Source organism: Schistocerca americana, chromosome 3 (genome assembly GCF_021461395.2).
Source record: "Schistocerca americana isolate TAMUIC-IGC-003095 chromosome 3, iqSchAmer2.1, whole genome shotgun sequence".
NCBI classification, from domain to species: Eukaryota; Metazoa; Arthropoda; class Insecta; order Orthoptera; family Acrididae; genus Schistocerca; species Schistocerca americana.
This window is the reverse complement of record NC_060121.1, coordinates 580,767,563-580,794,738: the sequence shown is the minus strand read 5'-3', so window position 1 is coordinate 580,794,738 and position 27,176 is coordinate 580,767,563.

Here is a 27,176-nt window from a genome sequence, read left to right as displayed (position 1 = left end):
GCATATATGCCGAAAGAGCACGATGCTGGCGCATGCAAATTGTTTTTGAGCACACCGTTGATCGTACATTGTTGAACACGGAGGTCCACAGCATTACACCTGTACGTATTCACATGTTCACCCAATGACAACGTCAATTACGATTTCAGTGGAAACGGAACCATCGAGATTCGACAGTCGATTAGTGGAAACATGTCGACTCTTCGGATAAATCACAGTTTTATTACCCCAAGCCTCAGGTCGTCTCCACAAGCGCCGTCGTGGAAGTGAACGGCGGCTCGAAACGTGCAGCACGCCACGGACGCAGGCTAGTGAGAGCAGTATTATACTATGGGAGATATTCTCCTGCGCTTGCTAGGGATCTATGGTGGTAATCGAAGACACGCTGACAGTCGCGAACCACCTATATCCTTTCACGCTTTTTATGTCTTCCCCAACATAGATGTCGTCTTTAAGCAGTATAATTGCCCATGTCTCCGAGCCAGAACCGTGATACAGTGGTTTGAGGAGCATTATAGTGAACTCAAGTTGACGTCTAGGCGACCAGATTTGACCGATGTAAATTCGGTGGAACTCATCTAGGTCGCTATAGGGCGCCATCACCTCGTACTCTAATCAGCGGCGCGTTTTATATGCGAATGTACACATACGAGGTGCGGCTAGAAAAAAACCGGACTGATGCTGGAAAAACATTTATTTACAATTATTTATAATTTCATGTTATCTCCTTCAATGTACTCTCCTCCTCGGTCTCTACACCGCTCCATACGAATTTTCCATTGTTCATAGCAATGCTGCAGATCATTTTCGGTAAGTCCTTACATTACTTCCGTCGCTTTTTCTTTTACTGCTTCAACAGTCTCAAATCTAGTTCCTTTCAAAGCTGACTTGACTTTAGGGAAAAGAAAAAAGTCACAGGGGGTCAAATCTGGTGAGTAGGGTGGATGATCTAAGATGGGAATGTTTTGTTTTGCCAAAAACGTCTTCACTGACAACGCACTATGAGCTGGGGCATTGTCTTGGTGAAGGATCCATGACTTTTTTCTCCACAAATCATTCCGTTTTCTCCGTACTTGCTCACGTAGGGTAGCTAGGACGCAAATGTAGTAATGCTGATTCACTGTTTGTCCCTCTGGTACCCAATCAATGTGCACAATCCCTTTGATGTCAAAAACAACAATCATCTTTGCCTTGAATTTCGATTTTGACATTCATGCTTTTTTTGTCGTGGAGAACCAGGAGTTTTCCAATGCATCGATTGGCGTTTAGTTTCGGGATCGTAAGTAAAAAACCACGATTCATCGCAAGTAATAACATTTTGTAAGAAGGTGGTATCACTTTCAATGTTTTCCAGGATGTCAGAACAAATCATTCTTCGGCGTCCCTTCTGTTCAATTGTGAGACACTTTGGAACCATTTTTGAACACACTTTGTTCATGTTGAAACTTTCATGAAGAATCTGCCCAACACTTTCCTTGTCAACTCCTGTTAACTCAGACACTGCTCTGATTGTTAAACGGCGATCTTGTCGAACAAGTTTACCGATTTTTTCAATGTTTGCATCAGTTTTTGCTGACAATGGTCTGCCAGTGCGAGTGTCATCACTGGTGTCTTCGCGGCCATCTTTAAATCGTTTAAACCACTCAAACACTTGTGTTCCCGATAAACAATCATCGCCGTACACTTGTAACATTACAAACGTTTCACTTGCAGATTTTCCTAGTTTGAAACAAAATTTGATGTTAACACTCTGTTCTTTCTGTACACTCAACATTTTCCGACGCACAGACATAACATCAACTACTTAAAACAGACGCCACGGCCAGACTGAGTGCAGGAGGCAGATGAAACTCGAGCAGTAGGAGGAGCGAGAGTCACGTGACAGGCCACGCGACTTTCAGCCTTATTGCATTCGTTTTATTGTTTCACCAGTACTAGTCCGGTTTTTTTCTAGTCACACCTCGTACCTCTACAAACCTACCAACAAAGTGTTGGATCTCTGGTGGTCAGAATCAGTGATGTATTTCGTTGGAAAGAGAAAAAGAAGCCCATAAGCCGGTGGTCATGATGTTTAGACTCATCAGTATATGTCATATTTCGAGACAAAATTTCGCTGTTACGCATTCAGTTTTATTAATTTCCTGTATTACAGTGTTTAGCTGATTTCCGTTAACTCAGTAACAATGAGAAAACGAAATGGCCAGCATGTTTCAACACGGTGCAGAAAATAGGCCTTGCCCTGTGAAGCGAAAAGAATGCGTAACACGCAATGAGCAGGTATGCTAATGAGCTCCGAACGGAAATGAGTTCGGTAACTGTTACACTCGTAATCTCATGTAAGCTACGCTGTGTTCGTTTGACGCTGTCTCTCGTAACCTGTGATGTTGCGCGTGCCGGCACCAGTCATTCAGTGCCCACGGCCTTTAAATAGCCTCCTGATGCCCACCTGGCAACACCGGCGGCGGGGCAGGTGTTATTCTGATCTGGCCAGTCAGGTGAGTGCTGTCGATCGACAACAGGGCGATAAAGCGGTGCGACCATGATGGATGGCCTCGTAATCCACCCTGCACTAGCTTCTCTGTGTGCAATCTACGGCGGATCAGCGCTGAAAATGAGATGCACAGCTGCCTGATGTGAGCTGTTTGTACGCCATCCCTCCACCAGCACGGACAAATAGCTGTCGGCAAATGCATTCGACGAGCAGCGTGCTTAAACGCCACTAAGCTCTATACAGCACCACCTGTATTATGAGTCTCATAGAAGAACGAAGCACACGCTAGACGAATAGCTGCACTGAAATTTACGTCATTAAGATGATCATTACTGAACAATGAAGAATTAATGGAAACGATCACAATTGGGTTTCAGAACAGATATTCAGACTTTCACTGGTGCTTCATGAATAGAGTCCAAAAAGTGGCTTTTTAGACCAGATTTAAGTGACAGAGAAGCGTCTTCTTTGATTTACCATGCACTTTGCCCCGTTTTAATGTAAACATCGTGTGACTAGGTTGTCCTGTCGAGTAGACCGTTCGCTTGGTGCAAGTCTTTCGATTGTATAAATTCAAATGCTATGACTAAAAATAGGAAGAGGATTTTTTAACAAGGATCGTTTTTGAGAAGCTAGCTCGCAATTCTTTTAGAGCATTCTGAAGTGCTAACCATCTCAGTGTCATTGGGCATCCATAGTAATTTGTTCCTAGGAAGCCTATCACGATTGTGGGCACACTGTGATTTTCTGTTACTGAAACGTTTAATTTTTGAGTAACTAAGTAGCGATGCACCTACTGGCGCTTTAATTGTGAGTAATTGCTGTTGGTTTTCATGTGTATTCATCCAGCACATTGCCAATGTCAGTCCAATGCGTCAATAAGTTCATTTATAGGGAAAAGTACAATTTATGACGAGGAGGGAATCGCTTTTGCCCTGCCGCAGTAATTTCGTGAATGTGTTAATGTCTAAGACGTTTACACTAAAAGGTCGGTTCATTCATGTATCACCAAAAATTAATGAACCGATGAAGAAACAGAAAAATACAATCTCAGAGCCATTACAGGAACTCCCTCAGATCTTACCGTCGCCACTCCACTCTTAAATTCAAGTATTCAGGCACGCATCATGTTACAGATGATTCCTTCAGGCCAGTTGCTCTTGGAAGCAGTACCGCTACGAATTTTGAGTCCAGTTATTCCGCTAGCCTACTGACATCTGGGAAAGCGTTGTATTTGTTATGTCGAACCTCATCTTTTATTTAATATCGTTTACCGTATTTATCGATGCTGTGCACTCCAGTGGTGCAAGTATTGTGATTCCTTCTCCATTATGGTCTACTACAATGTTAAGGAAATATGTTCTCCAGTACGGGAAAGTTCATTGTACAGAGTGCTCAGTCCTCGAATGCAAGTACTGAAACTATCGAGCCTCCCCCCCCCCTCTTTCCCCCCCCCCCCCCACCAAAAATACGGAAAGTAAATCAGAACCAATGTATTGATATAATTTATCTTCTGTCCTTATTTTGGAATGATAAAGAAACATGCCCATTCTTAAACGTATTGTGTGTGGCGAAAATCTCTGTAATGCTACTGCGACTGCCACTAAATTAGTACGACATTTGGCAAGAAAACATTCCTCCCTGATACGTAAAGATGCGAATTATTTTCGTCGATTGTTGGAACAAAAAAAAAAACACAAAGCTCACATGTACCCCAGCAAGTGTTTTGTAAAAATTACAGGAATGTAGCCGAACATACCATTAACGCCAAGAAACCACATACAATAACTAAAGTGTTGTTAATGTCTACGTGTGAAGAAATGGTAAAACTAGGTCTTGGTTCAGAAGATGCCACTGCATTTTCAAAAATTTCTCCTCTGCTGACCCAACCAGCCGCCGCGTTCGTGGCATGGGTAGTGACATCGAAGATATTTTGAAGCATAAAATAAACAGCATTCGTAAGCTCTCACTTAAGATTGACGAATCCACCATAAACGGGCTTCATGCAAAGATTCTTTTCCAAATAGGGTATGTTGATGGGGATTTAATTACAAGTAATTTCTTTTTTCGAAAAAAACTACCCCAACTAACAACCGATAAAAAAATATTTCGTGCTACTAATGAATATTTGGTCCATAATGAATGAATTTAAGAGAATCATGTTAATCTTTGTACAGACGGAGGCGCTCCTACGACAAACCGAGTGAAAGGACTCGTGGATAAAGTACACGAAGTAAATCTTACCTTAGAAACCGTTAGAAACCTAATTCGCCGCGAAGCCGTTGTTGCTAAGACTTTGCCATCTCCTCTGAAAACTGTAGTCGGCGATGTAGTAGCAGACGTGAAGATCATCAAACGAAGACCACAAAAATGCAGCCGTTTCAAGTGTTGTCTCAACAAACGCAATTACAGCACACTACACATTTGCTACAAACAGATGCACGATAGTTATCTCGAGATATAGTGTTAGCAGATTGTTTGAGCTTATAGATGAGGTAGTTGCCTTTTTTACTATTTAGAGGCGTTATTGCTCAAAATTATTTGCAGATGAAGAATGGATATCTAAGCTGGCATATGTTCCCGACATTTTAGTACAATTCAATGAACTAAACAGAAAAACGCAAGGTAGAAATGCAAATATTCTGAGAAGTATGGGTAATATTCAAGAATTTATTAGTAAGTTAAATTTGTGGCCACAGATAATCAAACACGGATTATGTGAGATGTTCCCAACTGTATGGTCTCATACTGATGATCCTAAGGTGTTGACGAGCTAAATTAAAGAATATTTAATACTCTTGCTGCAGAATTTCTAAAAATATTTTGGAGAGTATGCTGAAGCTTTTGAGTGGGTTCGTGATCAATCTGTGAATTCGGAACATTTTACAAATAATTTATTTTTTGGGTTACAAGAGAAACTGGCAGATAGGAAAGCAGGCATTACATCGGAATCTACATTTTACGAACTAGCTTTGGATTAACTTTAGTTATCAATAAGTAATGAATATCCAGTTATCTCCAAGAGCGCACTTAATATGTTGCTACCAGATTCAATTTTAGATTTGTGTGAAATGGGCTGCTCGATGTTGACTTCCAACAAAACATCAAAGAGACAGAGACTGATATCCATCGACGAAGAACTGAAGATTACCTCAGCGATTCCGCTAGAATCAGCCGTCTGTGTGCAGCTAAGCATGCACATCCATCACACTGAAGGTTTGAGTAGAGTTATTTACTTTAAATTTTTTGTTATGAATACCTATACCTGATTTCTACAGTGAAGTTACTAAGTTGTTAACAAATGCATGAGCCTTTTCCAATTTTATAATAATAGTGAAACCTTCCCGTCTCCTCTATATCTCTTTTATTATGCAGCCTTCCCTTCTACAATAACCTCTGAATCCTTCACTTAGGTTTTCCATGTCTTGCTTAATAATAACAAAAGAGATCTTTCCTTTGAAATTAATTCTCTTTTTCAATAATAATAAGTGCAATCTTCACATACAAATTTAAATGATGATTATTAAAAGTGATATGATGATTATTTTGACGAAACATAGAATGTGTCGTCGTCGTGGCCCTCAGTCGTTACCTGCAATAACCCGAAACTGTTCCTTACCTTTTTCACTGTTACTGGATCGCTATCTGACTGCTACATCGAACTGCGACATGAATGTACTTACTCTGTTTTACTATACTCTGTCATAATAAGTGGCTGTATTTATTACCAAAGTTGACGTTATTCTTTAGTAGCAAAGCTGACGTTATTCTTTAATTAATTTGACTGAAGTTACGTAATTCATAGCTAAACTTTTTCTTGACAACAGTAAAATTTTGCAAAGTTTTACGTTGATGCTTTTTGGGATGGATTATAATTAGTAATGCAATGTTGCTGACAAAAATTAATTATATTTTGAAAACAATTCTTCAGATATTTACTGTTGGTAACGAAATGACTTTACAAACATTGAAATGGGACTTACGTTTTACAATAATCTTACAACTAGCATTGCGCAAACATACCTTCAATATAGTCTAAAGTTCCTCAAAAATAAATAAATAAATAAATAAATTAATTAATTAATTAATTAAAATAAATAAAAATTCAATAATATTACTTCCTTCTGTGAAAATAGTTAGCTGATGTCTCTGTACATCCGTTTATAATCTCTTGTAAATTACAGCTAGTGGCTGGCAGGCACACTGCTCCTCTCAACCTCTCGCTTGAGACCTGCTACCGACTCGCTTCACATCTCGCTTACTACTGACTTCCTACGAACGCTAAAGTGCGGTCTCTCCCGCCAACAACGCTTTCTGGTGCAGACAATCCCGGCTACCATTACAAAATGTACCAATGCCCGCGCTTTTCTTAAAATGTATCCATACGCGGCCTATCCCGCCCTTTTTAAAATTATATCAATGTGCGGTCTCTCCCGCCAACAATACTTTGGTGCAGACATTCCCTGCTACCACAATTATATCCAACACGACAAATATTAATTAATCCAACTTCATCCTATTAATAAAATATAAACATCTTTCATAAATTGTGGTTTGACAATAGACAATAGAAATATACACGTCTCAAAATAGTAATAATAATAATAATAATAATAATAATAATAATAATTAAGAATAGGCCTCCAGTATGTTCTGCCAGTCATAAAAGGCGACGAAAAGAACAAACCACTAACAGGGCTAACCCCCCTTTTAGTGTGATTAGTTGGTTCAGGACAGAACTAAAGAAGCCTCGGACAAGTGCCGTCATGGTCGGGGACGACGCTTGAACCCTATGCCCACCCCCAATGGTAACGACACTGCTAGCCAACTGGAAAATGATTTAAATACAAATAGAGGTGTTTCGCAGGACATGCTTCCTACAACCACCCTAGAAGGAAAACAACGACAGGGGATGAGATGGTCAGATGAAGTAAACCGACACCTCATGTTCTGTTATTACCAAGCAACAAACCTAGGAACCAACACAACTGGATACAGATCAGAAGTATACACAACATTTATTACCAGATACCCAGAATTAAAATTTTTAACAGAACAATGACTAGCTGATCAAATCCGTGTAATAATCAAAAATAACAGGATACCCCAGTCAGAATTAGAACACATCAAACAACAACAACAACAAATACTGGAACAAAATAATGTACAATCAGAAGAAGAAGAAGAAAATACAGTAATGGACTCAATCATCCCAGAGCAAACAAACAAAGAACAACACACATGAATTAAACAATCAGAGGAAAACAAAATCTTAAGACAGCCACCAGAACAAGAACAAATATAACACAAGTGACACATATGTTAGATATAGAAGAAAAATTTCAGCTGACATATATCGAATTCAAAGACTCAAATACAGACATTAGACCATTCTTGCATAGACCGCCAAATAACCCAAAAGTCGAAACAACAATAACAACTATCAATACAATCATACACAACAAAATAAATGAAAACACAACTATAGAAGAGTTACAACTACTGGTTTATATAGGAGCACTCACTACACTAAATATACACACTAGGCCGAGAACAGAACCAATCAACACACAGAAGAAACCCACAAAACCAGCATGGTAACACAGGCTACAGAGCAGAATAGAAAAACTGAGAAAAGACATCAGACAGCTAACACAATTTATAAGAAATGAAATATCAGACAAAAAACGAAAAAGGTTAGGTAAAATCTCACAACAAGAAGCGATAGAGTAATTAGATGAAAAGAAGCAGAAATTACAGGCATTGGCCAAACGACTTAGAAGATACAAAAAAAGTGGAAATAGAAGGAAATAAAACCAAACATTCAACACAAACCAAAAGAAATTTTACCAGATAATAGATAACACACACATTAAGATAGACAATCCACCAAACATAACGGACATGGAACACTTCTGGACCATCATATGGTCAAACCTGGTACAACATAACAGGCATGCACAGTGGATACAAGCAGAAACAGACACATACAAGATGATACCACAAATGCCTGAAGTGATAATATTGCAACATGAAGTCACCCGAGCAATTAATTCTACGCACAATTGGAAAGCCCCTGGAAAAGATGAAATAGCAAATTTCAGGCTAAAGAAGTTCACCTCAACACATTCACATCTAACTAAATTATTTAACAGTTACATTGCAGACCCATACACATTCCCAGATAAACTTACACATGGAATAACTTATCTGAAACCTAAAGATCAAGCGGACACAGCAAACCCAGCTAAGTATCGCCCCATAACATGCATACCAACAAAATACGAAATATTAACTTCAGTAATTAGACAGAAATTAATGACATGTACAACACAGAACAAAATTATAAATGAAGAACAAAAAGTCTGTTGCAAAGGAGCACGAGGACGTAAAGAGCAACAGATAATAGATGCAAAGGCCACATATCAAGCTAAAACTGAACAAAGGTCGCTACACTACACATAATTTGACTACGGAAAAGCTTTTGATAGTGTACCCCACTCATGGTTACTACAAATGTAGGAAATATACAATGTAGATCCTAAATTGATACAGTTCCTAAACGTAGTAATGAAAATTTGGAAAACCACACATAATCTCCTAACAAATTCAAATAATATCAGATCACAGCCGATACAGATTAAGCATGGAATATACCAAGGAGACTCATTAAGTCCTTTCTGGTTTTGCCTTGCTCTGAACCCCCTATCAAACATCATAAATAATACAAATTATGGATACAATGTTACTGGAACATACCAACACAAAATCGCACATTTGCTGTACATGGATGACCTAAAACTATTGGCAGCAACAAATCAACAACTCAACCAATTACTAAAGATAACAGAAGTATTCAGCAATGATATAAATATGTCTTTTGGAACAGACAAATGTAAGGAAAACAACATAGTCAAGGGAAAACATACTAAACAAGAAGATTACATATTGGATGACCACAGCGACTGCATAGAAGCGATGGAAACAACAGATGCATATAAATATCTAGGATACAGACAAAAAATAGGAATAGACAATACAAATATTAAAGAAGAACCAAAAGAAAAATATAGACAAAGACTAATAAAAATACTGAATACAGAATTGACAGCAAGAAACAAGACAAAAGCTATAAATACCTATGCTATACCAATATTGACCTACTCATTTCGAGTAGTGAAATGGAGTAACACAAACCTAGAAGCACTCAATACACTTACACCATCACAATGCCACAAATATAGAATACATCACATACATTCAGCAACAGAAAGATTCACATTAAGCAGAAAGGGAGGAGGAAGGGTACCGCTACGGTTGCAGGTTCGAATCTTGCCTTGGGCATGGATGTGTGTGTTGTCCTTAGGTTAGTTAGGTTTAACTAGTTCTAAGTTCTAGGGGTCTGATGACCTCAGATGTTAAGTCCCATAGTGCTCAGAGCCATTTGAACCATTTTGAAGGAGGAAGGGGATTTAGCGACATAAAAAACCTACATTATGGACAGGTAGACAATTTAAGAAAACTCTTTCTAGAACGAGCGGAAACTAGCAAAAGACACAAAGCAATCACTCATATAAATACATCGGCTACACCATTGCAATTTCATAACCACTTCTACAACCCTTTAGATCACATAATATCAACAGATACGAAGAAAGGTAATTGGGAAAAGAAAACACTACATGGCAAGCACCTGTATCATCTAACACAGCCACACAACGATCAAGACGCATCCAGCATATGGCTAAGAAAAGACAATATATACAGTGAGATAGAAGGATTCATGATTGCAATACAGGATCAAACAATAAACACCAGATATTACAGCAAGCATATTATTAAAGATCCCAATACCACATCAGATAAATGCAGACTTTGCAAGCAACAAATAGAAACACTAGATCACAACACAAGCGGATGTATAATACTAGCAAATACAGAATACCCCAGAAGACATGACAATGTAGCAAAAATAATACATCAACAACTTGTCTTACAACATAAACTTATAAAACAACACGTTCCCACATACAAGTATGCACCACAAAAAGTACTGGAGAATGATGAATACGAATTATACTGGAACAGAACCATTATAACAGATCAAATAACACCACATAACAAACCTGACGTCATACTCACCAATAAAAAGAAGAAATTAACACAACTAATCGAAATATCCATACCCAATACAATAAATATACAGAAGAACAGGAGAAAAAATTGAAAGATACATCCAACTGGCTGAGGAAGTCAAAGACATGTGGCATCAGGATAAAGTTGACATAATACCAATTATACTATCAACTACAGGAGTCATATCACACAATATCCACCAGTACATTAACGCAATACAGCTACTTCCAAACGTACATATACAACTACAGAAATCTGTAATTATTGATACATGTTCAATTACCCAAAAGTTCCTAAATGCAATGGAACATATACCGTACAGGTAAAAGGAACTCACTCTTGATCAAGGCGCGCGTCACTTACCATTTTTAACCAGACATAACGTCTGAGACAGGAAAAAAATTAATAATATAGTAATTGATTACATAACGATGTAATAATTCGCAATTGTACAAGATTAACATGACTTTGAGTGGACAGTCATTTTATTGCGCTGTATTGGATCTAGGCCCATCAGGGTATAAGGTGAGGAATAAATGGTTACAGGACACTGGTCTGTTTTAGCAATTACTGCTCGATCCTTCTCATATGAATATTCAGGTAACTTAGAAAGTAAAACAAAAATAAATTACTGAGAACTATGATGAGGAACGACGTCCAGTTAATTTTTCATGCTCTTCATTTATAATGTTTCGGTTGGCTGTTACAAGTTTGCTACCATCTGAAGGTATTTGAAATATCTGACTAAAGTTTCGGATGTTCCCGGCGCGCCTTTGAAACCCTACTTTACTCCTAGATTGGTAGCCCGTGCAAGGTTCACACGGACCGTTTGAAAGTATTCCCTTCCGCTTCAAGGACGGTTAGGGCTTGGCAACGTTGCAGAAAAGATCTCACAACACTATGATGAATGAGTTACTCACCGAAATGACAGAAATATCTTGCTAAATTAACTTGATGTTTTCTCGGCGTACAAATTAAATATTCCGCAAGATTTTCACATATGGTGTGTCATCTAATTATGAAAAGCGTATATTTAGTCCACGAAGGACATTCCACGCAGCAACTAAACTAAATTTGTTTCTTCATTGCGAGTTATCTATTTAAGTCATAGCTTAACAATGTGGGATCATTGGTTGCCGCAGTTGGTCGTTAGGTCTGCGACAGACATCATCACGCTATAAAGCCAATGTTACGTTAGTTCTGGGTTCCAGACTCATGGGAGATCAGCGGTTTATCTCTTATGTGACGGAGCTACAGCCACTGGAATTCCTTACAGTGGCGAATAATTCATGGCGAAACGAACCCATATGGGACGAAAAAACAATTTTGTTACGTGATTTCATCGATTGCACTCACAGCATACAGTGCACAGAAGTTCGAGTTTGCTCTGATTCCTGCACCCATGTAATAAATCCAACGAGATCAAAATGTTTTCCGTTTGAGCTACGCTTTCTAACCCATCAGCTTCGTCACCACAAGAACAATATTTGTACTAGAACTTCAAATAAAAAGTGACAATTGATAAATAAGCTTAGAGCATCAAGCATATCAACATGCCGAAAAAAAGTTACCACAAACTTATGCACCAACCTCCTTTCTCCAGGTAAAGTTTTCCCACAATGGTAAACTACGTACATAGTACACCCCACGTGATGCTGCTTCATCTCTGTCTACACGTTGCTGTTACTGCATGGTATGTACTCAGTTTGCCAGAAATACTGTGTGCTTGTGTTATATTTTTTGGTTTCTTGTACCAAAGTATTTATCGTATGGCACCGAACTTTAATGGAAGGATATTCAGTCCTCATGCTGCAGGACTGGCGTTGTTAGTTGTGTTAGTGGTTTGGGTTGCCGTTAGGTAGTACGTCGACGCTGGGGGAACTCGGACTCCAAAGGCGGATACGCAGCATAAACGGCACACGCTACTGCGATCCGTTTTGCCGACGTGCGATCCGTACTCAACAGGAAAGAGGTGCCTTGGACTCAACCATTTTGATGCACGATGGAGCTCCACCTCACAAATCTCGTTAGATAGCTCGTTTGCTCCGTAACACGTGTGGAGAAAACTGAATCATTGGCCTATCGTTCCAAAGTATGTGACCACCAAGATCAGCAGATTAGAGAGCCCTTGTATTTTCCAGCTGTGGGGGTACCTGGATGACTGGGATTATCTACGACACGTTTGATCACGAGCATAGAGGGAGAAGTAACCAATACCCCAATTGTGATGTTTCGGGCAGCGGTGAGCAAACTGAGAAAAGGTTTGAGATGTGGAACGTAAACATGGAATGTTATTAACAAATGTTTTCCTGTTATGTGGAAATCATAATGTCTTTCTTCCAAGGGTTTATTTGTTATTTCTCTTCACAATGTCCTTACAAATGTTTCCTCGTGCAAAAACTTGAGCATACTACAGTGTTGGAAACTTTCGTAGATTCTAGCATTTATCTCCGTAATTGCTACCTAATATTTAGTAATGTTGTTCAACATGGTGGCAGCCTGTTGTGAGAAAGCGAATGGGCATGGCGCTGGATGATGTAACACGTCCTGTGGTACCGGGATGATGTGACTTCTTGTCAGTCATGGACGATATTGCTGTTGGATGAGTTAGGTAGTGATATATATACACTCCTGGAAATGGAAAAAAGAACACATTGACACAGGTGTGTCAGACCCACCATACTTGCTCCGGACACTGCGAGAGGGCTGTACAAGCAATGATCACACGCACGGCACAGCGGACACACCAGGAACCGCGGTGTTGGCCGTCGAATGGCGCTAGCTGCGCAGCATTTGTGCACCGCCGCCGTCAGTGTCAGCCAGTTTGCCGTGGCATACGGAGCTCCATCGCAGTCTTTAACACTGGTAGCATGCCGCGACAGCGTGGACGTGAACCGTATGTGCAGTTGACGGACTTTGAGCGAGGGCGTATAGTTGGCATGCGTGATGCCGGGTGGACGTACCGCCGAATTGCTCAACACGTGGGGCGTGAGGTCTCCACAGTACATCGATGTTGTCGCCAGTGGTCGGCGGAAGGTGCACGTGCCCGTCGACCTGGGACCGGACCGCAGCGACGCACGGATGCACGCCAAGACCGTAGGATCCTACGCAGTGCCGTAGGGGACCGCACCGCCACTTCCCAGCAAATTAGGGACACTGTTGCTCCTGGGGTATCGGCGAGGACCATTCGCAACCGTCTCCACGAAGCTGGGCTACGGTCCCGCACACCGTTAGGCCGTCTTCCGCTCACGCCCCAACATCGTGCGGCCCGCCTCCAGTGGTGTCGCGACAGGCGTGAATGGAGGGACGAATGGAGACGTGTCGTCTTCAGCGAAGAGAGTCGCTTCTGCCTTGGTGCCAATGATGGTCGTATGCGTGTTTGGCGCCGTGCAGGTGAGCGCCACAATCAGGACTGCATACGACCGAGGCACACAGGGCCAACACCCAGCATCATGGTGTGGGGAGTGATCTCCTACACTGGCCGTACACCACTGGTGATCGTCGAGGGGACACTGAATAGTGCACGGTACATCCAAACCGTCATCGAACCCATCGTTCTGCCATTCCTAGACCGGCATGGGAACTTGCTGTTCCAACAGGACAATGCACGTCCGCATGTATCCCGTGCCACCCAACGTGCTCTAGAAGGTGTAAGTCAACTACCCTGGCCAGCAAGATCTCCGGATCTGTCCCCCATTGAGCATGTTTGGGACTGGATGAAGCGTCGTCTCACGCGGTCTGCACGTCCAGCACGAACGCTGGTCCAACTGAGGCGCCAGGTGGAAATGGCATGGCAAGCCGTTCCACAGGACTACATCCAGCCCCTCTACGATCGTCTCCATGGAAGAATAGCAGCCTGCATTGCTGCGAAAGGTGGATATACACTATACTAGTGCCGACATTGTGCATGCTCTGTTGCCTGTGTCTATGTGCCTGTGGTTCTGTCAGTGTGATCATGTGATGTATCTGACCCCAGGAATGTGTCAATAAAGTTTCCCCTTCCTGGGACAATGAATTCACCGTGTTCTTATTTCAATTTCCAGGAGTGGAGTCACACAATATTTGCCGGAAGCTGATACATGTGCTGAGGAGTAAGATCAAGGTACAGGCATATTAGGGATATGAGCAGATTACAATATATACCTCATGTGAGCTCTGTAACAAATATTAATTCAGCTGATGGTATGAAGCAATATGATGTAAACCATGGAGAAAGCCTTGGTTCTGGTAGTTGCCATTAATCCATGAACCACATATGACTCACAGATATTTGGTGAGTACGTGGTTGGCGAATACAGGGACACGAGCTGCAGTAACGGTAGTTCCTCATTTTACACTTCTGCGCTATTCTTTCTTCAAGTATTTCAAACTGAAAGTTAAACCATTTAAGAGTGTGAAAAACACAAACAAAAACAAGAATACATGTGAAATAAGAGAGTATATAACGGGTATAGAGTGTAATCAGTACATATATGATTCAATAAGAAAAAACGTAAAAATGTTGTAGATGAACAGCTATCAATGAATTATTAATGTGGCACTAATCACACAAGTTGCGTAGGTACACAAACGACACTTTATAAGAACGGTAATTACCAACAATGAGCCCACAGGTATATAAATGATCTTGTGAAAACGAAAAGTCGATACTTGCTTCATAGGTAATAAAGATAAGTTGTGATGGCAAACCAGTTGAAGCAGACAGTTCAGATTATTAATGTATGGAAAAGTGGGAGAAGACAGTACATTATGAGGAAGACAGTGTAGGACTGTAGATAACCAACTGAGGACAGCTGACTTCCAGGGTAGTGGAGATCAATAATGTAGGTAGGTAACCAGTATTGGGCCACATAACATTAAATGGTAGCATGGTGGGATGTCACCCTTTAGTAACAGAACTATACAGTAGAGGAAGCTATTCCGGCAGGAAAAATGAGCAACGCTTAGCCTGAATTGTATATCTCTGAACTTAACATTGAAGTTACAACGCATATACATAGATATATGAGAGAAATAATTGATATCCTGATTTAGTGATATAATAAGCAGTGTGTAAAAATAAAAAAAAGTGGAGATAGGTACATAAGAAACCACCCATCATACTGTAAGAGTCGTCATCTTTACTTAAAGAAACTTCGAGAACACACTTAGCACGTACTAAAATCTAAACGGTTAGCAAATACTGAGTTAGGTAGTAGCAACAAGAAACTTAAGAAATATTGCATTATTTTTATTTATTAGTCTTCATGATTTGGAGAGCGCTGAGCTATGTATTAAAAATATATATCTGTGCATAGTAGCAACGAAATGTTTGGCACCACATGCTGATAATTAACGCTGGCGGTGGAAACGACGGGTTCTAGCCGATGAGACACAACTGATTCACCCCAAATGAATACATATGCAATAAAGTAAAGAATCATTCGCATGGTGTTGCAGCGAGCGCCAACAGAAAGAGAATAATGTTGTAAGTTATTACATATAGGCAAGGAAAATGACGTTTGATTTTCAATAGGTCATAACCATGTCTAATGATGACTCATAGAGGCGGTTATTACAATTCCGGTCCCTTCAGTCGAGTTAGAGCAAAGAACTGAATGTGGTCACTACCAGGATAACAGACAGTAAAGATTGGAGAGAAGGACAATGTATACCATCTTAATAACAATGAAATACATATTGATAATTGATGTCATTATACCAAGGATCTGGTTGAGGCCTTCACAGTCCGAAGTTAGCCTTCCAACTGTGTGCAGAAACGGACCCATCATTCCCCTTATCTCTCTAGTCACCTGTCACCTCTCAGAGTTACATCACCCGACCTTGAAAGGAGAAATCCCTTGTGACTTAGTATCACACAGGGCAGGAGACAGTATGTCACATTCTCCACCAGCGTTTAGACTACCTCTCGTGCCGTGCTATAGGAAATATCCCACCCACTATCGATCCCACCCCTCCCGCAATGGAATTCTTCTGCCCACCTAACATATGCAATATCCTTGTCCATTCCCAACCTCCATTGCTCCCAACTTCCTCTCTCGTGGCACTGATGCAAGACCTTCCAACGCCAACTACTATATTCTGGTTGCAAGCATCACCTATCACATCGAAGACAGCGGTACCTGTGAAAACAGTCATATGATCTACAAGGTAAGCTGCAACATCTTTTCTGCATTCTACGTGGGCTTGACAATTAATAGGCTGTCTCCCCAGCTAGAACCTGTGGTGGCGACACATCTATACCACCCAGTTGCTGAGCATGCTGCCCAACACAACTTTATTCACTCCAATGACTGCTTCACATACTGCGCCAACAGAATCCTTTCTACTAACACAAGCTTTTTTGAATTACACAGGTGGACACTGTCACTGCAATATATTCTATGTTCTCATAAACTCCCCCTGGCGTTGACCTTGGTTATCTCCTGTTCCACACACAAGTAACTTCTTCCCTGCTCCCACTCCAGCACTACACAACCTTCTGTTCCACGAAAGCAACCAGTAGTCTCTCTCTATCTTTTTGCCCTTCCTCTACTTCTTTTTTCTTATCCCCTCTCTCCTTAAATAATTTGTGTTTATAATTTTATTGTTATTATAGATATACATATAACTGCAACCACGCTACGTTTCACGCGGAAATCCGAATTACAATATTAAATAATCTTAAGCTTGTCGATCTGAATTCAAAAATATCTATTACTGATCATAGAATCAAGGAGCAATGCTTATTAGTCACCTTGCCTGGCGCCGGCTAACGTTAGGCAGCCGAAGTCGGTGAAACAGCAACTGTTATACTTTTTCTGTTACTCGTAGGTTAGAAAATGAAGCAAAATATCTGTGAGCTCACAACAGGTTGATCTTTTATTAACTTATAGAATTACCGTGCTCTGTAACTCAGCCTATGTACTACATTTATCTCAAACAGATTGTCCAGTAAAGCTCTATATGGGAAGGCAACATTTCGTGCAGGAACTTCCACTTTCTAAAGTGTTGGCAGTTTGTGTGGGTTCTAACATTTATGTCAATAATTGGTATCTGCTTTTCGTAATGTTGTGCAACGTTATGCTACCCTACTGTAAGAGATGGAGTGAGCATGGGGTTGGATGAAGTGGGACTTATATTATGGCACCTGGATGATGTGACTTGTTGACAACCACGGAGAAGAATGCTATTGACTGAGCTAGATAGCAGCACATATAGTTAAGAAAAATGGGGCTTTGATGCAGCTGCTGAGGAGTGTGAAGATATATATATACTAGGGAAATTTGCTGATTACAATGTATACCTTAGGATGAAACCATGGCGACAGCAATAAGTCAAGTAGTTGACTTTAATCCAAGTACCTCAGAGACTCACAGATGTTTTGTGAATATGTAATTGGTGATTACATGGCCCCCAGCTGCAGTAATGACAGTTCTTCATTTTAGTTCCATGCACTATCCTTTTCCCAAATATTCGAAATGAAATGTTAAATCATTTAGACGTGTGAAAAACACCGGCACAAACAAGAACACAGATGAGAGAAGACAATACGTACTAGTAAGTAGTCTAATAATCACATTATATAATTGAATAACAAAAAATTTAGCAGATTATAGATAAACAGCTATCAATAAATAATTATGGAACCAGGCATACAAGTTATATGCTTGAGCATGCAAAGAACACTTGATAGGCTTCATAATTATAGGAAATGAGCTCACAAGTTCGTAAATGGTCTTGTGAAAGCGAGAGGCCAACACTTGCGTAATAAGTAATAATGATAGGTTCTAATGGGAAACCGGCTGAAGCAGACAGCTCAAATTATTAATGTAAGGAAAAATGGAAGGAGGAGGTACATAATGGAGAAGCCAGTGAGAGGCTGTAGATAACCAAAAGTGGGCCAGCGATTATTAAGGTAGTGGAAATTAGTAATATGGGGAACCAGTGCCGGGTCACGTATGTTTAAACGGAAGTTATTGGCCACGTAACCTGGTAAGATGCCACTCATTGGTAACCAAAAAGCGTAGTAGAGGGAGGTATTCCTTCAGGATAAATGTACGAAGTGTCGACTCCACCAACGTAGATACAGAAAGAGGTACGAGAAATAATTAACGTCCTGATTTAGAGTCATGAGAACGAGTACATAACAATCAAAATGTACGTAAGAAGCCACCCATCATAATCTGAGAGTGATCATCTTTGCAGAAATAAACGTGAAAAATACACTTAGCAAGTACTGATAGCTACATCTTAGCACATACTGAATTAAGCAGCAGGAACAAGAAACTTAACAATCAATGAAGTAGTTACTAACATTAATCATTCTGGGAGCACTGAACTATGTATTCAAATGTGTAATGTGTTTCTGAACAAAAAAGCACTGAAACGTTGGGAAACACGTACTAGTAATCAATGCTGGAGGAGGAAAAGAATGGTTCTTTCAGACTGAGATAGAATGCATTCATTCCAAACGAATATACATGAATAACAGTAAATAATCATCTGCGTAGTGTTGCAGCGAGTGCTAAAAGACCGTAATATCGTAAGTTAGTAAATATAGGCAAGGGAAAACACTTTTGAATTTCCGTAGGTCATAGCGAGGTGGGCTAAAGACTTGTAACGAGCGGTTCGCCCTGTCTTAAAATGATCACAGCGCTGATTACAGTCCCAGTTCTCTCGGTCGAGTTGGCGACAAAAATCTCAACGTGCTCAGTGGCAGGATCTCAGAGAGTAAAGATGGGAATGAAAGCCGATGAAGTTCAAACAATACTGTATCAGAAAACTGTATTCCCCATGGATAATAATGAAATATGCATTAATAATTAATGTATTTATACCAAGTTTCTCACTGAAGTCTTCACAGTTAACGTTCCAACCTTGTACAGAGACAGGTCTCATGTGCCTATCTCTCTTAGTTACTCTTTACCTCCGACAGCCTCATCATCCGGCCAAAAACGAGTATTCCCGTCCTGACTGACATCTGATTTTTTCCTTTTAGTGATTAATTTTATCACTGTTTTGATACGACCGGCCACAAGTTCCACTCCTCGTGCCATCTTCTTCATTTCAGAGTAGCGCTAGCAGATTACATCATCAATTATTTGTTGGCTGTATTCCCATCACTGTGTTCTTCTACAGTTTTTGCGTTGTACAGCTCCCCCTAGTAACCTCTACCATCATGAAAGCCACTCCCTGATATCGTAACAGAGGTCCTGCCATCCTATCACTTCTCCTTGTCAACGTATTTCACTTATTCCTTTCCTCTCCTATTCTAAAGAGAACCTACTCATTCCGTAACTTATCAGCCCACATAATTTGCATCATTCGTCTGTAACCCCACATTTAGAAATATTTCGATTCTTTCCTGTTTCACTTCCGCACAATGCTGTACTGTATACGGTCAGGGAAGGGGGGAGAAGGTTGTTACGTATGCCTCGTGATGACAGTGTGCAGGAGGTCGAGCGGCCAGGACTTGAGAGTGGCTATCCAGGGCTGCCGTTAATTGACAGGACAGAAAATTGAGTAGAATAAAGAAAATATATTGCAGTGTATAGCATACAAGGGGCGTTCCTTGGGTCGGAAGTTACTAGGTTTAGGCCAGTCTAGGAGGTCGAACAATTAATTGAAATGGGCAACGGAAGGGGAAGCGGTTCATCTTAAATTGGTGGCCGGTCGTGAAACGCAGAGCCTGAGGCTCAGCCTTCCGAAAATACGTCTGCTCTGCTCGAGGTCTGGATTACAAGAGAGGGAGGCAACTGTGTTCCACACCGCAAAACACTGCAGCGTCCACACACGTGATCTGTATCCCACGCACGGCTATTGGCTAAAACCAATCACGTGAATTCTCTAGCAGTTTCAGCAGATGTCTGAGGGCGTCTCTTGTCAGCTGATTTAACTGTTCAGAACTGCCTCGGTTTTGCAAGACAGGCAATTTGTGTCATCTAGGCACAGCAGAAGTTGCTCTAGGAGTACACTTGTAAAGATCTGACTGGGCCTTTGAAATAATTTTTTTTTACACAATTCCCTAAAATATTCCTTGACTTGCTGCCACCATGTACATTCCTACCCCTTCCAGAGAAGTGGTGAGAAATATTGTTTATAAAATGGCGTCAGTCACTCCCCAGAAGGACGATTTGCCCTAGTAGGGGCCTTAATATTATCGCAGGGATCTGTTGCAGTTAGTGTATGTAAGTGGGAGGGGACTTACATGCAGTCAAGTTTATCAAGTTTCATCAGTTAAGGAAATAAAAAAAAAATTAATAGTTCAAATTTTGTGCAGAAATACAATGTATTCTGTGATAACTGAATCATTACTATAACAAAATGCAATGGAAAATCCACGATTAGAACAAAATATTTAATTCTAGGGTAATAGAAGTATTTGAGTAAGAAATATAATAAATCGACTTACTGCAGAGCATTAACACCTGGCCTGGATCGAATGGAATAAGTACATTTAAATAAAAGAGTAATAACTTTAGTAAAATCTTGCTATGTCATCTGAATATTTTTGAGAGTACTGGTTGCACAAAGTTGATCAGCCTATGAAATATTAACACATTTCAGTAAAATGAGGATTCACGTACGATTTTCAAGAGATGGGGAAGCATAAAACACATATAATAAAAAACCTTACATACATTAACGCATGTTAAAATACTGCTTAAAAAGCCTTTCCTTATACTGACAAAAAACTGGAATTAAGGATGAAATCAGGGGATAGCAATTACTACACATTTAAATTACCTCATGGGGTAGTATTCCTTATGCACATCACTTAATTTGTAATGTAAATTAATTAGTTAAATGTGGGGCAAATGAAAATTAAAAAGGTAGAAATGCGACCAAATTGTGATGTGAATGGTTGAGAACTTCTCAGTTGTCACACAGTTTCAATATTTTTCCTAGTAGTGTCACACAACCACAATGTTTCAGAAACCTGTTACAGTAATTATTAAAAAACTGTTCTCTACAGTAAAATTACAACTAGAAAAACTGAAGAACAAGACTAGAACAGACCTTGTTTGATTGTCAGTTGGAAATGAGGATTGGTTAGAACCTTAATTAATCCCCTAAAACGGCGAAAATATGTCTCCCGTCAACTGTTCTTTGATTTTACATTTTTCAGATTATCAGGAGTCTGCCATATGACATAAAATAAGCTTGTAAAACACAATTACAGGGAAGGAGAAACACAAAGGCAAAACTCTAGAAAAGATAATCAAAATGTGTGTCCACGGTGACAAAACAGCTAACATTATCCTCGTCCTATTCATAAAACGTTACAGAAAAAAGGAATTAATGCAGTGAGTTTATAATCAGTTCATTAAATGCGAAAAGTCTCACATCTAGAATGTGGTTCTGTGCGACAGAAGCTCACACACACTTTGTAAACAAACTTCTTACTGACGGGAGAAGAGCACATGGCTTGTTGGGGGGGGGGGGGGGGAGAGAGTGGAGAGATTTGCTGGTGTGACGTTGACAAAATTTAGTTGCGCAAAGTATGCGTAAAAACACAGAAAGACAAGGGTGTCTAACAGACGGTCAAACACCGGCAATGATCCACACAGAGCGACACCAAATTTGTACATGAAGTGATACTGTTATAGGGCAAAACCAAATGCATAGCAGCACAGTAAACAACGTTTAAGAAGGCTCAGTTAGATTCTTTAGTACAGTACTTGCATTAATTCTTAAACAGATGGGACGACAGAGTGCATGTATATGTTGATTTTCAGCAAACACAAAACTCATAAAACGCTGGCCATCCGTTTCATGTCTTTCTGTCTGCATAAAGACCACAACAGAGTCGCCCCAAGACGACGTAAATTCTCACACACAAAATTCGGAGCGTATGATAGATTACTGTAGCACTTAATACAACGGGCACAAGACGGAGGTAAGAAAAAAGTTAATGTTAATTTTACTGGACACAAGTCAGCAAAGTTTTGTAAAGAGAGACTGAAGGGAAACAGTGAATTCGGCAGACATTAGAGTTAAAGAGGCGTAATCATTTTTAACTCTTAGCTTGAAAGAAAACAGGGAAATAAAAGCTTCTAAACCGAGAATGGACTTAATTCATCTGCAAAGGAGTGTAACATTAGCTCTAAAAGTTAGATGATACTTCGAAGTATCACAATACATTGAACAATAAAAGGCAAATAGAATAGACACTGGTATGAGGAGCTCCACATTGAAGGTTTGACGACAAAATGAAATGTCCAACGACGTACGCTTGAAAAAAGTAGCATTGTAGAATAGCTTTAAAACGTAAATCTGATGCCTTCTTTCGAAGGGCAAAACAAAATTCTTCTCAATAAAAGAGATCTACAAGGAAGAACAATACAACACCAAAATTCTGCAACAAATCTGAATAACGCAAGTAGCTTAATTCCCCACATCACAAAGAGCTATACAGTAGTTGAGAGAGCGTACTTTTAAACACCTGATTTCTCCAAAATACCTAAACTTCCCACATAATACAGACACTTTAGGTGTGCACCTGGGTCATCCTTCTCATACAAAATAGTAACTGTTACTTACAACCACTTAATATTTTTTCTCTATATAATACTCTCCGTACATTGTCACTCAAAACTTATACAATAAATGACTCATAAATCATATCAAAATTCATTACGGCGGACAAGACGAAGAATAGGGAGATAAGTGGTAGCATTTGGGGACGTGACTGGCTTGTCGTAAGGCGACAGCCGTGCCAGTCCACGTGTTTGTGCCACGCTCTCCTTATAGTAAGCGTTCACTGGTAACATAACATGCAATTTGAACGACTGCAAAACTTTGTATCAACTGTAAACTCGCTGCATGGTGAAATGAATCATGGCTAACGGTTCTGTTCTGACCTATGGGTTGGCCGCATAAAACAGACCATATAAAATCAGCTACAACAACACTCACAGGAACTCTTGTCTGTACATACACTCCTGGAAATTGAAATAAGAACACCGTGAATTCATTGTCCCAGGAAGGGGAAACTTTATTGACACATTCCTGGGGTCAGATACATCACATGATCACACTGACAGAACCACAGGCACATAGACACAGGCAACAGAGCATGCACAATGTCGGCACTAGTACAGTGTATATCCACCTTTCGCAGCAATGCAGGCTGCTATTCTCCCATGGAGACGATCGTAGAGATGCTGGATGTAGTCCTGTGGAACGGCTTGCCATGCCATTTCCACCTGGCGCCTCAGTTGGACCAGCGTTCGTGCTGGACGTGCAGACCGCGTGAGACGACGCTTCATCCAGTCCCAAACATGCTCAATGGGGGACAGATCCGGAGATCTTACTGGCCAGGGTAGTTGACTTACACCTTCTAGTGCACGTTGGGTGGCACGGGATACATGCGGACGTGCATTGTCCTGTTGGAACAGCAAGTTCCCTTGCCGGTCTAGGAATGGCAGAACGATGGGTTCGATGACGGTTTGGATGTACCGTGCACTATTCAGTGTCCCCTCGACGATCACCAGTGGTGTACGGCCAGTGTAGGAGATCGCTCCCCACACCATGATGCCGGGTGTTGGCCCTGTGTGCCTCGGTCGTATGCAGTCCTGATTGTGGCGCTCACCTGCACGGCGCCAAACACGCATACGACCATCATTGGCACCAAGGCAGAAGCGACTCTCATCGCTGAAGACGACACGTCTCCATTCGTCCCTCCATTCACGCCTGTCGCGACACCACTGGAGGCGGGCTGCACGATGTTGGGGCGTGAGCGGAAGACGGCCTAACGGTGTGCGGGACCGTAGCCCAGCTTCATGGAGACGGTTGCGAATGGTCCTCGCCGATACCCCAGGAGCAATAGTGTCCCTAATTTGCTGGGAAGTGGCGGTGCGGTCCCCTACGGCACTGCGTAGGACCCTACGGTCTTGGCGTGCATCCGTGCGTCGCTGCGGTCCGGTCCCAGGTCGACGGGCACGTGCACCTTCCGCCGACCACTGGCGACAACATCGATGTACTGTGGAGACCTCACGCCCCACGTGTTGAGCAATTCGGCGGTACGTCCACCCGGCCTCCCGCATGCCCACTATACGCCCTCGCTCAAAGTCCGTCAACTGCACATACGGTTCACGTCCACGCTGTCGCGGCATGCTACCAGTGTTAAAGACTGCGATGGAGCTCCGTATGCCACGGCAAACTGGCTGACACTGACGGCGGCGGTGCACAAATGCTGCGCAGCTAGCGCCATTCGACGGCCAACACCGCGGTTCCTGGTGTGTCCGCTGTGCCGTGCGTGTGATCATTGCTTGTACAGCCCTCTCGCAGTGTCCGGAGCAAGTATGGTGCGTCTGACACACCGGTGTCAATGTGTTCTTTTTTCCATTTCCAGGAGTGCATTTTTCAACCACATGACCACAGGACCTCGTGCCTGCTCACACATAACCTGAATAAAACAACATATTACGTATCTTCATATCTACCAAACTTCGCTGCCCTCTGGGGGATAACAGCTGGAAGTTGTCTATCCTCTCTTATCAACTTACAGGGGTAGAACAGATAAATTCTCTTTCATCATTATACACTCCTGGAAATGGAAAAAGGAACACATTGGCACAGGTGTGTCAGACCCACCATACTTGCTCCGGACACTGCGAGAGGGCTGTACAAGCAATGATCACACGCACGGCACAGCGGACACACCAGGAACCGCGGTGTTGGCCGTCGAACGGCGCTAGCTGCGCAGCATTTGTGCACCGCCGCCGTCAGTGTCAGCCAGTTTGCCGTGGCATACGGAGCTCCATCGCAGTCTTTAACACTGGTAGCATGCCGCGACAGCGTGGACGTGAACCGTATGTGCAGTTGACGGACTTTGAGCGAGGGCGTATAGTGGGCATGCGGGAGGCCGGGTGGACGTACCGCCGAATTGCTCAACACGTGGGGCGTGAGGTCTCCACAGTACATCGATGTTGTCGCCAGTGGTCGGCGGAAGGTGCACGTGCCCGTCGACCTGGGACCGGACCGCAGCGACGCACGGATGCACGCCAAGACCGTAGGATCCTACTCAGTGCCGTAGGGGACCGCACCGCCACTTCCCAGCAAATTAGGGACACTGTTGCTCCTGGGGTATCGGCGAGGACCATTCGCAACCGTCTCCATGAAGCTGGGCTACGGTCCCGCACACCGTTAGGCCGTCTTCCGCTCACGCCTCCAGTGGTGTCGCGACAGGCGTGAATGGAGGGACGAATGGAGACGTGTCGTCTTCAGCGATGAGAGTCGCTTCTGTCTTGGTGCCAATGATGGTCGTATGCGTGTTTGGCGCCGTGCAGGTGAGCGCCACAATCAGGACTGCATACGACCGAGGCACACAGGGCCAACACCCGGCATCATGGTGTGGGGAGCGATCTCCTACACTGGCCGTACACCACTGGTGATCGTCGAGGGGACACTGAATAGTGCACGGTACATCCAAACCGTCATCGAAGCCATCGTTCTACCATTCCTAGACCGGCAAGGGAACTTGCTGTTCCAACAGGACAAGGCACGTCCGCATGTATCCCGTGCCACCCAACGTGCTCTAGAAGGTGTAAGTCAACTACCCTGGCCAGCAAGATCTCCGGATCTGTCCCCCATTGAGCATGTTTGGGACTGGATGAAGCGTCGTCTCACGCGGTCTGCACGTCCAGCACGAACGCTGGTCCAACTGAGGCGCCAGGTGGAAATGGCATGGCAAGCCGTTCCGCAGGACTACATCCAGCATCTCTACGATCGTCTCCATGGGAGAATAGCAGCCTGCATTGCTGCGAAAGGTGGATATACACTGTACCAGTGCCAACATTGTTCATGCTCTGTTGCCTGTGTCTATGTGCCTGTGGTTCTGTCAGTGTGATCATGTGATGTATCTGTCCCCAGGAATGTGTCAATAAAGTTTCCCCTTCCTGGGACAATGAATCCACGGTGTTCTTATTTCAATTTCCAGGAGTGTAACTCTCACTGCGGTACATCACGTAATACATCGTAGTTTCGTGTATCGAGTTAATCAAGGAACTACGACTTACGGAAAATAGAAGGGATGGACAGAACATGAATAAATGATCGGGGAAGAGGATGCAGAGAAACGGGAAAGAAAAGAAAGAGGGGGTAGAAAAAGTTTATTTCTTTCGTCCGCCATATTGCATGTCACACAACGTTCTACCGGGTTTGCCGACGCAAGCACTAATCGTGTAATTACGACTGCGTATGCGCTTGGGGCCTAAAGTCACCTAGTACCAGTGGTAAACAATGGACATCACCAGGGCCATCAAAATCCAGTGGTTTGTCCCTTTTCTTACAAGGCCTAAACGCTGTTTTCGCGTCTATGCCTGGTCTTGCAATAAAAACAAACTCCCATTGAAGTAAAAAGATTTAGTGCGCCAACAATTTCGGATGCCTTGCAGACGCGGTATGACGGCGCAGGGCGTTACAGAGCCCTTAAAGACCTCACGTCTGTGGAGCAAGGAGTAGGAACCTACTTTCATCATAGGGCGGAAAAATGATGCTTATAGGAACGATGGAAGAAAAAAGAGTTGATCGTGACACAAAAACGAAACGGAAGAAAATGCCA